Source organism: Pantherophis guttatus, chromosome 2, assembly GCF_059756535.1.
Source record: "Pantherophis guttatus breed Tessera chromosome 2, ASM5975653v1, whole genome shotgun sequence".
NCBI classification, from domain to species: Eukaryota; Metazoa; Chordata; class Lepidosauria; order Squamata; family Colubridae; genus Pantherophis; species Pantherophis guttatus.
This window is the reverse complement of record NC_142064.1, coordinates 240,483,154-240,500,865: the sequence shown is the minus strand read 5'-3', so window position 1 is coordinate 240,500,865 and position 17,712 is coordinate 240,483,154. Positions and strand designations below refer to the sequence as shown.

At 39.2% G+C, this 17,712-nt stretch overlaps 1 protein-coding gene across 1 annotated transcript in view; it reads right to left on the bottom strand.

Moving 5' to 3' along the window:
- The window catches only part of SUCLG2 (succinate-CoA ligase GDP-forming subunit beta), a 257,944-nt gene that overhangs the window by 157,028 nt on the left and 83,204 nt on the right, over positions 1-17,712 (bottom strand). The gene's annotated exons all lie outside the window — the stretch shown is intronic.

Here is a 17,712-nt window from a genome sequence, read left to right as displayed (position 1 = left end):
ACTGCTTCAGTGACTCCATCCAGCCACCTCATTCTCTGTCGTCCCCTTCTTCTTTTGCCCTCAATCTTTCCCAGCATTAGGCTCTTCTCCAGTGAGTCTTCCTTCTCATTAGGTAGCCAAAGTATTTGACATATAGCCAACATATATAGCTTTTATTTTTAAAGTAAGAGGGTGGCAACACACTTTCTGAAACACTTGGAAAAAAGTTTCTATGAATGCCAATGGACGCTTCTTATCTGGGAAGAGAAGTCATTTTGCTATACGAGAATCCTTTCCTAGCACTCCCAACATGGTATGTGCCAGTCAAAGAAAGAAGTGGAACACAGAATACCTAGAACCAAGTTGTCCCATGTATCAGCATACCTAAAGGAAACTTAATTTACCAGTATCTCTCCTCTCTGGAGGAAGTCCATAATCCCATGTGTAAGAAGCAATGGGAAGTAGGGCTAGACTGCAAGGGCTATAGCAGTGTTCCTCAACCTTTCTGGCACCAGGGACTGGTTTTGTGGAAGACAATTTTTCCATGAACCGAGGTGGGGGGGGGGAGGAATGGTTTCACGTGCAACCTAGATCTCATGCAAGCACAGATAAAGCTTCGCTCACTCACCCTCTGCTTGTGCTGCCCAGTTTCCAACAGGCTGTGGACCGATATCTGTCTATTGCCCAGAGGTTGGGAATCCTGGACTATGGTGAGAAGGTAATGGTTCAAGACTGATAAATCAGAACATACATTCAAGCAAAATCTGCAATTTCTGGCTTTTTTCTTTTTTGGAGAGTGAAGGAGTCCCCTCCCCACACCTTTTTAACCCCTTAATTCTATTAAGGCCATTTTAGGATTAAAAAGGTCTCAAGTGACTGGCAATAGCCAAGAGATCAATACTTTTATTTCGTATGCCCATAATCTAGTAAAGCCCCTATTTTAACATTCAACCAGTTTTTCTGCTCAATGGGAATTTCCTATGTATTCATATATATTATTTTTCCAATATAGACTTGTCCTTATTTTCAATCTTGTTTTTAATGGTACTCACTTGGGTAGTTTTTAAAGTTCTTTCGTTTTAGAATTTATAGGATTATTACCTGCTATTTTGTGGATTATTTTTCAGAGACTAAATTTTCAATTTTCTGGTAAGCACGTTTTCTGAAAGAACAAAGACAAATTGACATTCTTTGTATACAAATAAATAGGAGTTTGAAGGAAAGATGAAGTGTCTTTTAATAAAACATCATCATTTTTTTTTTTACTTTTCATTCAACTGGGAAAATCAATTTTTAGTTCTCAAGTGCAAAAGAAAGATCAAAAGGAAGAACTCACAATCTAAACAAAGGGCAAGGTGTGAAGCACTGTTTGTTCTCCTATCCCCTGGAGAGGTTTATACAGGCATTTTGTGTAAGTGGAACACATCTTCTGAAGAATAATGTTTGCAGCCTGTAACCTCTTTAAATCAACTATATTTTAGCAATGTTAGATCTAAATATAAAAAGTTGTACAATAGAAGATACTAGGGTTGGCTGGAATCTATTTGGGAATTAAGAGTTTACAAACTTCTCCAAGGAAAAGGGAACGGAGATATAGCTAGCTTGTTCAAGTAACAGGGTAGGCAGTCTTAATATAAAGAACAGCTGAAGAAAGAGTCAAACTTTGAGCTCTTCAGGGTTTGAATAGTGCAGGACAAAGGGTCCCATTTTCCCAACATTTTTCATAATAGGTTTTTTTATTGCACCAAAGATCTCTAAGATATCTTTGTAGAACCTATTTCTGAATGTAGTTCTCTTTTGAATAAAGAAATAATCCAGAATATATAAATCTCTTCATGCAATGATTGTTCAAGTAAATAACTGTTGGATATCTATCTATCTATCTATCTATCTATCTATCTATCTATCTATCTATCTATCTACCTACCTACCTACCTACCTACCTACCTACCTACCTACCTACCTATCCATCCAGCCATCCAGCCATCCAGCCATCATTATTATCTCTTTTATTCATTAACCATGAAACTCAGTCAACTGAACATTTAAAAATGTGTCACAAATAAGATTGACTGGTGCTAATGGTTGATACGGGTTGCTGCCAGCATCCTCGATATCAACCAAGTATCTTCTTAAAATATATGATGTTCCGAGTAACACAGTTTTTTGCAGTTCCGCTGGTATTATTGCAGGAAGGTGCAATTTCTTGATGCGTTTTGTAAAATTCTTGAACATGGTACCAAGTGCCCCAATGACAATGGGTATCACTGTTACATGTTTCATCCATAGCCAGGTAGTTTCGATGGCCAGGTTGCAATATTTTGTGATTTTTTCCAGGTTTTTTTCTTCGACTCTGGCATCTCCTGGTACAGCGATATCAATAAACTGTACCCTTTGGCCCTCGACAACTGTGATATCTGGTGTGTTATGTTCCAAATGATGATCTGTCTGTATTTGAAAGTCCCACAAGATCTTCACAGTCTTATTTTTGGTAACTTTTTCCACTTGGTGCTCCCATGACTTTTTGGATGCAGGTATGTCGTATTTTTTACATAATGACCAGTGGACTAATTTAGCAACTCGATCATACCTCAATCATCATCATCATCATCATCATCATCATCATCATCATCATCCATTAAATATGAAACTCAGTCAACTGAACATTCAAAAATGCATCACAAATACCATTGACTGGTGCTAATGGTTGATATGGGTTGCTGCCAGCATCCTAGGTATCAACCAAGTACCTTCTTAAGATGTATGATGTTCCAAGTAGCACAGTTTTTTGCAGTTCCGCTGGTGTTATTGCAGGAAGCTGCAATTTGCTAATGGACCTTATAAAATTCTTGGACATGGTACCAAGTGCCCAGATGACAATGGGTATCACTGTTACATGTTTCATCCATAGCCGTGTAGTTTCAGTGTCCAGGTCGCAATATTTCATGACTTTTTCCAGCTCTTTTTCTTCGACTCTGGCATCTCCTGGTATTGCGATGTCAATAAATTGTACGTTTCGGTTTTCGACAACTGTGATATCTGGCATGTTGTGTTCCAAGTGACGATCTGTCTGTATTCGGAAGTCCCACAAGATCTTCACCTTCTCATTTTCTATAACTTTTTCCACTTTATGTTCCTATGACTTTTTGGATACAGGAAAGTCGTATTTTTTACATAATGATCAGTGGACTAATTTAGCAACTCAATCATGTCTCGATCATTATTATTAATATTTATTTAGCATATGGTGAGAAGATGACAGAAGAGAAATAAACATATATGCACAGTCCACATAATTATAAGTAAAACTTCTCTGGGGAAATGGCAGTGGCTTCATAATTAAATGTGGCAATGGCCTCATAACTGGATATCCAATCTAGCTATCCATGTGATTGCTTCTGGGGTTGCTTTACGTAGATTTTGTAGGGAGCCAGAGAATGCACATCATGGGCAGTCCTGCACAGTATGTTTAATAATTGGAATGTTTCAATCCTCAATGCCACAGGGCAGAAGCACGACTTCCAGCATCACACCTAATTATGTTCAATTTCAACCAGACAAGGCAAGGCAGGTCAAAACCAAGTGGTTCAGTAGAGGGATCATTAATGCTCAGGTCACAAGAAGGTACATATCTATTTTATTTATTTGTAATTTATTTATTTGTATCCTGCCTTTATTATTTTTAAAATAACTCAAGGCTGCAAATGTATAATCCAACACACTTCCTCCTCCTATTTTCCCCACAACAACCCTGGTCTAAGAGAGAGTGACCGGCTCAAGATCACCCAGCTGGCTTTCATGGCTAAGGCAGGACTAGAACTCACAACATCCAGGTGTCTAGCCTGGTGCTTTAACTAGACCAGTGGCCCCCAATCTTTTGGGCACCAGGGACTGGTTCCGTGGAGAAAGGTTTTTCTATGGATCGGAGCGGGTGTGGTTTTGTGTGCTGCCTGCATCACGCTGACGGGGCTTTGCTTGTTCGCAGAGTTCAGTTTTTATTTTATTTTTTATTTTATTTCAAATTTATATACCGCATCTTCTCCCAAGGGACTCAGGGCGGTGTACAGCCAGATAAAAACATACAATACAAACATTAAAAACAATTGAAAGAATATATATTAATTTGGCCCAGTTTAAAAAGATAAACCAATTAAAATATTTTAAAAAAAAATGTGTTAAGCCAGCCCGGCTTGCTGAAAAAAGAAAGTTTTAAGGGCACGGCGGAAGGCACCAAGGTCTTGGATTCTCCTTATCTCTGGGGGCAGCTGGTTCCATAGGGTAGGTGTCCCCACAGAGAAGGCCCTCCCCCTGGGGGTCACCAGCCTACATTGTTTGGCTGATGGCACCCTGAGGAGGCCCTCTCTGTGGGAGCGCACGGGTCGATGGGAGGTTGCTGGCATGCCACGGACCAGTGCTGGTCCAGGGACTGGCGGGAGGAGGCAGGGTGTTGGAAACCCCTGCACTAGACCAAACTAGCTCCCCACAACAACAACAACAACAGCAACCCAGTGAGGTGAGTTGGGGTGATAAATTGGAAATGATTGGAAATAAAAATGTTCAATTCCTAAACTGTGTGCTGCATTTGGCCTCTGAACGGCACATTTTAAAAAGTAGTGATGGAACCGGAGCAGACTAAATAATGTCCATTCCGTTTATATGAAAATGTAAGTAAAATAAAACAATCATGAATGTATTATTCTCCAGTCATATAATCTAGATGCTATGAAAACTCTTGTGTCTGTTCATAATCTTCAACCAGGCAAAATTGGAAAGTATAGGGCAAAAATTGCTGAATCAAAATAACTTAAATGGACTAATATACAGAATGCTAGGACCCATGATTCCTGTGGGAAAGAATTTTGGGGAAATTATGGCCACTTCTGGGCCACCACACTTTGCAACTATACTTCCCAGAAAGCTGCATTGTGCAAGGGAAGATGGAAGAGGGGCATCCCTATTCTCTTTCCTCCCTCCCTCTGGCCCCTAAGCATAATTGGCTGGAGGCAAGGCCTGAGAAATGAACAGCCATACAAGTCCTAAAACTTGTTATGAAAACCCAATGAAACAAATGAGTCACAAGCAATCTACCAATTCATTTAATGAAACTCATTTGTTTCACACACAGTTTTTCAAACCTAGCAACTGTAAAATGTGTGGATTTCAACTCCCAGAATTCTTATGGCAGCATCTGTGGGAAGTCCACATCTCTTAAAGTTATCAAATTCGAAAATAAATGATTTAGCAGTTCATCGTTTAGGTCATATTTATGCAGAAATATTAATAATTTGAAGGGTTCACCAACTTTTATCCATCTCTGTACATAGGAGGTATGGAAGGAAAGGAGCTATTGTAATGCATTCATTAGCTATTGTAGTTCACATTAATATGAGCATTCCTAGTTTTAAAATTTAGGCGAAGTAAACCTAGTATTCTGTGAACCTTGCAGTTGTTTATACTCCTTAAAGCAGGGGTGTCAGACTCAAGGCCCGCAAGTCGGATCCAGCCCACGGGGTGCTTAGATCTGGCCCACGGAGCCTCCCTGGAAACAGTGAAGGACTGGCCCACAGTGTCTCTGCCAGCGATAACAGAACTTGGGAGGGCCACGGGCAGCCCTCGGAGACTCTGTTTTCACTGGCAGAGGGTTGCAGGAGGCCGTCACACCCAAAAACGGAGCTTGCGAGCCTGTTTTCATTGGTAGAGCACTTGGGCCACCACAGGTGCCCCTGTGGCTTCAAGCTGGCCATGCCCCCCCCGGCCATGCTCCCCTGGCCGAACACACTCATGATGCAGCCCTCAATGAAATCGAGTTTGACAACCCTGCCTTAAAGTATCATTCAAGGCTTAAGATAGGTTTTGTGGAAGTTCTCCTGAAAATAATTCATTTAGAAAAGAAAAAAGAGGTGACAGATTTCTGATCTCTACACCCAGAAAAGAGCTGAAAATTACAACACATTTTCAAAATTAAGTAGAAACAGACCCCCCCCAAAAAATCAGTAATTCTGGGTGACTATCTTTATAAGAGGTAACGATAAACAAAGGTGAAACAAATTTAAAAATCACCTACAGGAGAGTAATCCTGTGCATATCCATCCAATTTATACTTGAAGCCCATAGTAGCTTCTGCAAAATCTAAGCCATTTAAGCAAAAGAGCACCATTTTACCACCCGGGTTGTAATTTGGAAACTAAAGAACAGCTAATTAACTGATAAAGGATAATAGGTATGAAGAGGTTACCAAGTATTGCTTTATAATTAGAATTGCCGAAATATTCTGCAAGCCTGGTAACATTTCATACTAAGTGCCAAGTGCTTATTTCATTATTATGGAAAGAGTGCACTGAGGATAGTGTATCATCTGGGCTCTGAAGCAAATGAAATTTTAACTTGGAAGCAGATCTTTTATTACTCTCTGGCAGTAACAGCCTATCTAGAAATTTCTATAATCAATGTGCTACTGTTAAATGAAGGCGATATGACCTAAACATAACCTCCATGCCAGCTGTTGTTAACGTGCAACCTTTTAGCCCTTTTTTTTTGTCATGATGTGTTGATGACAAATAGAGAAACGGTGAATAATGTATGAACAATGCGCTTTTAACATGCAAGTTCTTACGCTTAGCCACGTTCGCTCACCCATCAAGTTTCCACCAAGAAATTGTACAACAGCAACCGGAAGAAATAGGATTGAAGGCTAGGAATGACAGAAACACAGCCAGGCAATACTTATTTTCTCCGATTGATTTTAGATTTCCAGAAACAAATGAACTGCATTCTCTGACATTGAGGGAACTAACTGCCCGTCTGGGTGAAGCTATGTTTGAGAAATCCTGGAAAAGAGTGAAGTGTCAGGTGGTTGGAGAAAAGTAAATGTTGCTCCTATCTTCATAAAATAAAAAGAGATAAGGGAAAGTATAAACCAAGCTACTTTAATATTAATATTTGAAAACGGTCTGGTTTTTTTTACATATGTGTACATGCATATACAGACACAATCGCTGAATAGCCATTTATAAGTGGATCATTTTTTATCTATGTCAGAACTTTGGGGGATATGAAAGTCAAAGCAGACAGACAGACAGACAGACAGACAGATAGACAGACAGACAGACAGACAGAGTCCCTGCAGTTTTGGGGGCCAACATTTTCAGAAATGGTTTGCCCTTGCCTTCTTCCTGGGGTAGAGAGGAAGGGACTGCTCCAAGGTCACCCAGCGTAAAGTGGGACTAGAACTCAATTCCCAGTTTCTAACCTGATGTCTTAGCCACTACCTCAAACTGGCTTTCTATATAGCTGACTCAAAAATCATCCCAGAATATTCATTTAGGCTCCACATCAAATACCAGAGAGGTATTAAACAGAATGTCAAAATAGCTAGCCCTGGATCCTCTGTTTTTCAACCCTTGTATCAATAACTAGAATAAAAGTGGGGAAAATATATATCAAAACTGCAAATGACACAACATTAGTGAAACTGTAGGAAATAGGAATAAAACCCAAAACGTTGTATATAGTTCTTAAGATATGAGGAACAGAACTGTGCACAATTTGGACTGGCAATTCAATCATTAAGCAAAGCAACTCCTAAATGAAACCAATACTGGTTGAAATGTATTTGAATATTAGTAGCTTGGGTTAGTAGTTGGGCTGTTGGTCTGAGCTCCGAACCTGACAATTTGGCTGCAAATATTTCATCACCATTCGAGGAGACATCGTCAGTGCATTTTGAATTGTGTTCATCTGTCAGAGCACTGGCCTTTAAATAGCTTTTTATGTGATGCAAATTAGTGTGGATGTTGTTTGTTTGGATACTTCTGAGTCATGGTCTGGTTTCAGACTGTTTGATTGATTGGCTGTTGTTACAGAGACATGGTCTTTGGTTTTAAGAACCGTCTATGTGATGTAAATTAGTGTTGATTGTTCAGATATTTCTGAGTCATGGTCTGGTTTTGGACTGTTTGATTGGCTGTTGTTACTGAGACATGGTCAGATTTCTTGTGAGCTATGAAACCAACACTATTTTCTTACTTTAGCTTTCCTTTGTTTTAGAGATCTGTGAAGGTCTGTACAGGTGACTTTTCTGTCACCATTGTTATTGTGAATGGTCACTACATGAGGCAGTCATTAAACAAGAACTACCTGTACACCAAGGCTGGTATAATGATACTAATACTTCAACCATTCTATTTTCTATTTCTTCCCTTCCTATTAATGACAAGCATGGAAGATGTCTTTTTTTACAGCAATAGCTTATCAAGTGTTGAGTGTATCACATCTTCCTCTGGTGGTCCACTATAATTCCAAGACCCCTTTCTTGATCAGTCACTTTACACAAGAGTGCCTTCTTGCTAATGTTAAAAACTGGGCCATTAGTTTTTAATATCCAATTTACTTGTGCTATCAACCCATTCAGAAAGATGAATTATATCACATGTTACTTGTTTACTGAAGTTATTTACTACTTCACCAACAAGAGATTACAGATTGTTTTTGTTTAAAGCAGCAAAAGAACAGAAAATGGAATATATTTATCTGCTTTCTCCTTGGGATTACATCAGCTAAGAAACGTAGTTAACTATCTTGTTTTTCATGTTGCTTTACTCATTATCCCCATGTCTAGAATCTCCAATGTCTCCCCTGACATTCAGTTTGCTATGCCACTGCTGTACAATTTTGTACTTCAGCATTTGTCTAGGGTGCTTTAAAAGTTTTTAATATGCTGCATTATACAGCTTCTTTCAACTATAGGTCAGATAATAAAATCTCCATCAAAATCTGAATTTAAAAGATGGATCATAAATCTTTATTCATACCTTGTAAGAGACATATAAAACTTTAAAACTCTGAAAGGACAACACTCGGGAGATAGTTTGTGGACGTTTGAGCAAGGAAAAGAAGGTTTTATTCTATAAACTTTCTTGGGGCAGGTGGGGGAGGGGGTGAGTGTGTATAAGAGTCTCACCTCTTTTTTTATCCCAAATGGTAAGATTGGCCATTGTTGTCTAAGTTTAGACATTAAATTCACTATGATGATATTTATGGAATTTTTATCAGAGTCTAACTGCTGTCTTCATGGCTATTATTAATTATATATTTAATGTTTATGTTGCTGCAGTCTTCGATTCTTGGGAATGCACAACATAGAACTTAAAATAGCCACCTTCTAATGCTAAAAGATTTGTGGTATAATAAACAATGGTCAAAAAATCATCAGCATTCAATCTTAGTGCTGAAAAGGTTCGCCATCGCTGTCTTACACTGTCTACTGCCTTGCTGATACAACAAAAAATGCATCAGATGAAACTTTAAAAAGAAATCACTGCTGACCCAAACCTTGACTATTTTCCAACATCTAATTCTATATGATTCCTTATTACATGACACCACAGAGCTGCCTTTGTGAACAGTTCCACAAGAATCTTCATCCATTCATTCCATTTATATGCTTTCTACGTACAGGTAGTCCTTGATTTACTACCATAATTGAGCCCAAAATTACGGTCATTAAGTTGTGGTAATAAGTTGGAGCATCACAGCAGTGGAACTGACTTTTCCTTCCAAAGTTGGTAAAATGAAGACACAGATTGTTGGGGGCAATTATGCTGACTCTGCAAACTACTTAAAGAGGGCTGTAAAGCACTGTGAAGCGATATATACAGTAAATCTCACTACTATTGCTATTGCTATTTTTTGTGGTGGACATTAAGCATAACATGCAATTTTTGAGCAAATCAATTTTCACAAATAGGTGTATTTTGCCGGAAATCCCAAAAATCAGCCAAAAAACTAGCAAATTTCAGTCATCAGGCGCTGCCAAGAGCTGTAAAGGTGAGCCAATTCCCAAGGTTCCAAAATACAGTCATCTGACGGTGTCTCTTGTGTACATGCGCACATGAAACCATTGTAACTTTCAAAATATGTCATAAGGAGGTCCATTGTAACTTCTTTAAGTGACTAGTCATAAGTTGAGGACTATCTATATAAGGCAGCAACCCTCAACCTTTTGGGCACCACACTGGTTCCATGGAGAGAAGTTTTTCTGTGGACTGGAAGGAGCATGGTTTCGCATGCTGCCTGCGTCCCATGGATGGGACTTCACTTGTTTGCACGGCCCAGTTTCTGGCATGCTGGGTCCAGTGCCGGTCCATGGACAAGGGGTTGGGGACCTCTGGAATAAGGGGTTCAGGACTACAAATGGGTCGTAAGTGCAGTGAGACTTGTGTGGATGAGGGAGACTAATCCAAGCAACTTGCCTTCTGGGTTGCACATTGACTTTGTTTGTGAGAATCCAGGAGGGAAAGTCACAAATCACATGACCATGGGATGCTGCAATTGTTGTAAGTGCAAGCTGGTTGCCAAGTACCCAGATTGCAATCACGTCACTATGGGGATTCTGGAACAGCTAGAACTTCAAGGACTGGCAACCACCATTCCTTCAGTGCCATCAAAAATGCTGAATGTTCACTGCACAAATAGCCCTTAACTGAGGACTACCTGTATCCAAGGTGCATCATTTAATATTTGTCTGAACCAGTTTTATGATTTGTCTCTCACAAAAGTAGTTAAGCTTCTCTGAGCAGTTTGTGTCACTCCTTGCCTATCAGATCATCCCTTGGCTTGGATCTCTAAAGGTACAAACCTGCTAATGCTATCATTATGGTTCTCCGAAGTAGGTGGAATTTCCTGCAAATTAAAGGAGGTGGGGTGATGATGAGGCCTTTATTACAGAAGCCATGTTTGGGCTTGTCTAATTTAAACAACTACAAAATAATGTTCAATATTCCATATTTAGTCAAACTGGTGAAAAATGCTGTCCTGCTGCAGCTCCAAGAACTCTTAGAAGCAGTGGCTTGTCAACATCTTATGAAATCTGAATCTAGACCTGGACCTGATGCAGAGATGGTCTTGATTACTTTAATGTATAATCTATACTGGGAGAAACAGATGAAATATAATTGTGTTGGTTTCACTAGATCTCAGTGGTTTTTGTTACCATTAGGTTCAGTGTCCTTTAACCACTTCAATGAACTGTAAGTTGGGGTGTTAGTTGCAGGAGTTCTAGTTTTATTTCTTGTGACACTGTGACAAAACAATTCTAAGAGATATCCATTCAGCCTTATGGAAAGTCTGATCTACCAGTTCCCTGAGAGCCAAGGGATGGATATCTCAAGGGCTTCCCTAAAGGGCTGGACAAAGGAGAAGAAACAGAAACAAAATTCAAAAGGTGATTCCAGGATTCAGATGATATGCTTGTTTGGGATGTTACTGTCCCTTTAAGAAGCTAGTTCACATTTGGAGATCTAGAAAGATCTACTACTATATACTGTAACTGAATGGGTTCTTTCTCTTCACTGCCTTTACTTCTATATCTCCTGTACTCTTATATCACTTAAAGAGGGACACCATATTGTTGGGAAGAGACCAAAAGGCATCTATGATTTCAGTAAATCAATTAATAAGCAAGGGTATCTCTTCTCTGGTGTGGCGATACAGGAACAGCGGCAGGCAGGGAAATGGTTTTCATGGATCCAGATAAATGTTTTTTTATAGGCACTCGGGAGAAACCACATGTTTTGTCCAGCAATAGATCAAGTCACCTCCCAAATTGGTATTGGCACAGATTACTATTTGACACTCGTCCGCATGTGACTGACTCCAGTAATAAAAAGAAGATTAATAATAAATCTAAAGTGAATACATGGGTTGTTGTTTTTTTAGGTCAGCCTTTACAAAGCCAGCATGTAACATAAGAAGAAAAATAAAAAGATATGGAAATAACACAAAATATGATTTCTCAACCATGACTGTAATTTTACATCTTGTCTGTGTATTTCAGGGACATTTAAGTGACAGCAAAATGGATGTCAAAACAAACTGTCAGTCCTGGCACATTTCATGCTACTGAGAAAATTTTTGAGTCAAATCCCACGGGCACTGACAGCAAGAAGGCAGTCACAAAGCAACATTCTCAAAAAACAAGCTAGAGTATCGCACAATGCCACTATCATAATAATAATAATAAAAAAAAAATCTCCCAAACTACAGATTATATTCAGTAGCCAGAGATACGTCTTCCTCTTCCTGTTTCTTTTTAAGGCAGATTCTCCTGTCTTAAATTTAAGACTCTCCTGTGGGAATCTTCTTCCATAAGGACTACTCAGATTCAGCAGGCACTATCACAAGAAACCCAATTCCTCTTACCTCAAGTAAAGAGACGTCTAATTAAATGGACTTGTACAGCAACAAGTCATTTCGTAAGCCACTTCCAAGAAGATGATATAGAGATGCACCTGACCATCACTGGGACTAATCTGCTCAAGGAATAATCTTCTGAGTTTAGCAGTCTATTGCTAATTAATTCTACTTCATCATGGCAACTTGCAGAAGTATTCAGTCTAGGACAGTGATGGTTAACCTTTTTGGTGCTGAGTGCCCAAAGCGCGCACGCGTGTGAATACACACACATGCCAGAACCCTCCAAATGCAATGTGAGCACCCACCCGTGCATGCGCCTCACCCCCATGCACGCGCACATTTCCCCCACATATGCGCTCCACCCCATGCCCCATTTTGACTTCCATGTTGGGAGGCTTTCCAGGACAAAACTGGTTGCGGAGGGGCCGCACGAGGCCCCCCTGTGCCCCATTTTGGGCCTGGAAAGCCTCCCGCACTAACTTGAAAGCCAAAACGGAGCATTTTGGGCTTGGAAAGCCTCCTGTACTAACCTGCACCTCCCCACGCATGCACCCCTTCCCTGTGCATGCACACGCATGTCCCCCCATGCACCCCACCCCCCCTGCATGTGCAGCAGAGACCTAAAGACCAGCTGGCCGGTGGAAGGCACATGCACGGTGGAGCTGGGCTGGGGCTGGCATGCCCACAGAGAGGGCTCTGCGTGCCACAGGTTCTCCATCACAGGTCTAGGAAGTCTTTTGCTTAACCGAATTTAAGGTTTGGTTGCGGTAATCTATACATCTGTACATTTATAATGAAAAGTGGACAGTACATTTTATGAACATAAATAGAAAATTAATTAGCACATTCTAGGGATATTGAAAAAAAACTGTGAGCACTGAATAGAGCTGGGGATATTGAAATTCTAAATTCTGCTCAACTCTGAAGCTTCAAGTTAATTCTAGGCCAGCTACTCTCATTCACCTCACCTAAAATTGTTGTTTTTGTTACAAGGAAAGGGGAGAGATCACAACAGCAATTCTAAGCCCTCAGCCCTCAGCCCTCTGGAATGAGCTGCCCCTAGAGCTCCGTCTTAGCCCCGACCTGTGTACTTTTCGCCGCGCACTTAAGACCCTCTTATTCCAGCAAGCTGGACTGGCCTAATACGATTTTTATTATGGGTGTATGTATGTTTTAATTTGCAGCCCAATTTTATATATTGATTTTAATTGGTTTTAAATTTTATAAATCTATGTGTTTTAATATGGCTGTACACCACCCTGAGTCCTTCGGGAGAAGGGCGGTATAGAAATCTAATAAACTTCAACTTCAAACTAAGGTCCTAGAATAAAATAAAACAGATTTCATGACATGTACAGCATCATCACTAAGTTTCCCCAACCTCTTGGGCTGTTCCAATAGTCACGGAATGCAATTGAAAGTAGATACATCCACTGCAATACAATTTTTTGGCCCAGAGAGCATCACAAGTAAAAAGTTCAGCATGGAAAAAAATGGAGCTGGTTAATTCTGACTCCAGCTAAGAACTAGGAACAATCTCAATTTTTTTCTGTTATACTATTATTCATAAAAAAGTACTCCTTATATAAGTATTATTGCTTTTTAAAAATAAAAATAAAAATAGAAGCCTATAATATATTCTCAATTGCGCAGGCTGTTATTTTGTACTATTACTGCTGAAAAGTAGTAATATGCATCATAAAAAATCAGGAATAAATAAGACTTGATTCCTTTGTGCTTCATGCAGTAGGATGTGGATTTCTATCATGTGTGTATATTAGGTACTGTGTTATCTAGAAAAAGAAAGATCAGAGGAACTCTATGATGATGGTGATGATTTTAAGCCTATCCAGACTGAAAAAAATGAGTTTTATGACATATGTTAACAGTGAAATTCAGCATTCATTTCTAACAATATTTGGTTTGTGTTTTTGCCTCCTTTTCTACTTCCAGCTGGCAACTTTAGTAATTTGTTCAGAAATCCAACTCAGGGAACAGTAACTCAGCACAACATTAGTGTCAAACATCTGAAATGAGATTTTGATTTGCTAGCCCCCTATCCATTACTCACATTACTATAAATCTATTTGCTTCAAAGACATTTAGTGGCAAAGAAGGGTTATAAAATAACTAAAGGTGTGTGGCAGGCAGAATTCACTTGCTCCCTCAGTGAAACTTTCTAAAAGTTTAGGTGGGTTCTTTTAAATCACTTTGGGTTTGGTCTAGTGGTTAAGGTGCCGGGCTAGAAACCAGGAAACTGTGAGTTCTAGTCTTGCCTTAGGCATCAAAGCTAGCTGTGTGATTTTGGACAGTCAGTCAATTCACTTGGTTGATTTGACAAGAAACAGACCCTGCACTTGCAGGAAAATGCTACAAAGAAAAAGAATATTTAGTTCGTCAAATTCCCTAGTTCCTTATTGTCATGGTTGCCTGCTTATTTATTTAATTTATACCAGTATGTATTATTTACACCCTGACTTTTCTTCAGGAGCTTTTACTAATGTATGCCATATTCCTACTGTAGCTTTCTTAAGACCAATGTGAAGTAAATTTGACTGAGAAAGAGAGATTATCCCCAATCAATCACTGAACTTCTATACATTTATTAGATATTAGAGAAATCATGCTCTCTTTTAGTTCCACATCTAAAAAAATTAGTTAAGAAATATATTGATCTTACAGGTAGTCTTGACAATTGAGCCCAAAATTTCTGTTGCTATTTAACAAAAGTCTTGCTTAGCAAAGTGAGTTTTGCCCCATGTTATAACTCTCTTGCCATAGTTGTTAAGTTGAAAACACTGCAATGGTTAAGTTAGTAGCACACTTGTTAAGTGAATCTGGCATACCCATTGACTTTGCTTGGCGGAAGGTTGCAAAAGGTGATTTTATGACACTGAGACACAGCAACCATCAAAAATAAGAGTCAATTGCCAAGTGCTTGAATTTTGATCACATGACTATGGGGATACTGCAATAGCCGTTAAGTGTAAAAAATAGTTATGTCACTTTTTGCTGTTGTCACTTCGAACAGTCATTAAATTAACTGTTGTAAGTCAAGGATTACCTCTATCAGAGAATCTAGACTATCGTTACATTCTTAACTTAGTTAAAGGAAAAAAGTGTATGTTAAACATTCACTTTGTAATAGTGTAAATATTCAGGAAAACCAAAGCAGATGTAAATTCTTTTACCTCAAAAAACCTTGTTGGTATGGAGAATTAACACGGTATTAATTGCATGGGGAAAAAACCTTCTTCCTTCTGGTCCAGGTCCAAAAACAAAAGTGGTGGTAAATGAGCCATATTAGGGAAGAACAGTATGTCAATGATAATTAACAGTTACCAAGATTAATTATTTAGAGGATGTGGTGGAAAGGAAAGCACTCTTATCTACCTACTCAGTTTCTCTTTCTGCCTTTAGCTTAGCTTCAACTGATCAATAAGCAATATGAAAGTCATTATTAAAAAGCTTACCCATGAAACAATGACTCCAACATGTTGAAGTTTGTTGGATTAGGATTTCTTTTTAAAAAAGTCTGGGGATTCGACTGATGGGTTTCTCCACTTACTTCAATGAAATATATTGTTCTATCTATGCAGATACAATGGACATAGAATGTGGGCACTGTATCCTCTATCAATCAAGGTCTTGATCCATGCACAAATCCTGATACCAGAGGGTGCCACAATTTTGGATAGTTTTCTCAATTTTAGTCCTTGCAATGGACACTTTTTGTTGTTATTTTTAATAAGAATTGGCCGTTTGTCCCCAATGTATGAACTACAGCAATTAAAGATTTGAAGAATGTTGGGTTCATGTTTTCTGGCTTTGAAATTAATTCAAAAATTTTGCTTTGGTTCAGCTGATACCATAATGACCTAAATTTGTGAATAATGACCACAACTGGTTTTTACTGGGAATGTTGCCTATGGCACAGATGTCACTAAGGCTGTTGGTTTTATTTATTCTATATCGATTCTGCATAACTCTGGGGAAAAAACTTCAGAATAATTAAGATAGGATAGGATAGGATAGGATAGGATAGGATAGGATAGGATAGGATAGGATAGGATAGGATAGGATAGGATAGGACAGGACAGGACAGAACAGAACAGAACAGAACAGAATATTCTTTATTGGCCAAGTGTGAACAGACACACAAATTATTTCTCTCTGGTCCATAAACTCACAGTGTATCATAAATCATAAAGTTACAAACAATTGATAAATCGTAAGAAACCAATAGGAGAAGATAGTAGGAAAGATTAGAAGATGTGAAAAGATGAGAAATGAGACAGTGCTGTGAGAATTAAGTGTTCAGCGAAGTGGTGGCATGGGGAAAAACTATCTTTGTCTTGGCATGCAATGCTCTCAAGAGCTATGGTGGCTCAGTGGTTAGAACGCAGTACTGCAGACTACTTCTGCTGACTGCCAGCTGCCTACAATTTGGCAGTTCGAATCTCACCAGGCTCAAGGTTGACTCAGCCTTCCAAATGAGGACCCAGATTTTTGGTGGCAATATGCTGACTCTGTAAACCGCTTAGAGAGGGCTGTAAAGCACTGTGAAGCGGTATATAAGTCTAAGTGCTACTGCTAAATGCTATTGCTCTCTAACGGGGAGAAGTTGAAAGAGATTATATCCAAATTTTGAGGGGTCTGTAGATATTTTCTCAGCCCTCTTTCTGGTGAGAGGGATCTAATAGGAGATTTTTGCCTCTTCCTACAGAAATCATGCTCTGCTTGCATGCACTTTTGATGGGATACAAAAACAATTCTTCTTGAGATGAAGATGAATAACATGGCACTGCAGGTCACCTCTATTAAAGTTGGCTGTTTAATGGCTACGACCTGCAATGCAACAGAGAGAAGAAAATGATGCAGTTTCTCTTCTTTTCAGCCTTGTAAAGTAGTCTAGGCAAGAAGCACTTCCAGAAGTACTATCTGTATATCTATTGTATGACTACACTCACAGACTCTTGCATCTCAGAAAGTATATCCTCCCCACCTTACAGTCTAAGGAACTAGAGAGGGTCCCTTATGAGATCTTTGCCACTTCCCCATTCCTTCTGTGAGCTCAGCTGTCTCTTATTCAATCGATGTTTAGTCTATGGCTCTTCCTCCTACTTCACACTCCATTATATTCCCCTAGAAAAACATGGAGAGCAATCTCTCCTTTGGCAAAGCAAAATTGGACTATACTCTGATCACAGTCAGGAATTTGAATGCTTTTGGTTGAAACATTTAACATGTCTTTGATTACTACTTTAAGGGGATTATAAATCCAGCAATATGAGCAGCCAAAGCAACAAAGTTTAGCAGCTCTACTCTTGGATTGGCAAGGGCTTCGTCCAGAGTTCAGAGAGTTCCAGACTGATAGTAAAAAAATGTTTTCATTACATAGGGACTACTTTTTGGGGAAGCACAAAAAGAACATCTCCTCTTTTACTTACAAACTTACAACTCCATACATTTTCAGCCCAGCTCAATGCATAACTGCATCTATGTTTGCAAATGAAGGGTAACATTTGCAGTTGAAGTGGA